Source organism: Cystoisospora suis (assembly GCF_002600585.1).
Source record: "Cystoisospora suis strain Wien I chromosome Unknown contig_2625, whole genome shotgun sequence".
Lineage (NCBI taxonomy): Eukaryota > Apicomplexa > Conoidasida > Eucoccidiorida > Sarcocystidae > Cystoisospora > Cystoisospora suis.
Window position 1 is genome coordinate 2,802 of NW_027155423.1, and position 238 is coordinate 3,039.

A 238-nucleotide genomic window follows, 5' to 3' on the forward strand; every position below is an offset into this window, starting at 1 on the left:
TATCGCTTCAAATCTTCTTTTTCTCAGAAGTAAAGCTAAGAGCAAGTCTTCCATCAAAGCTTTCTCTCGGGGCGACAACGCCGTCTCTGAAGAAGAAAGACGTCTCTTCGCATGAAAAGATGAGAGAAGAAATTGAAGAAGTTGAGAAATCTCTTAACCGTCAAGGAACGCATGAAAAGTGAAGTCAGTTGTTTCTTCAGGTTGTTCTTCTATTTTTACAAGGCGGAGAAAGGGGGGG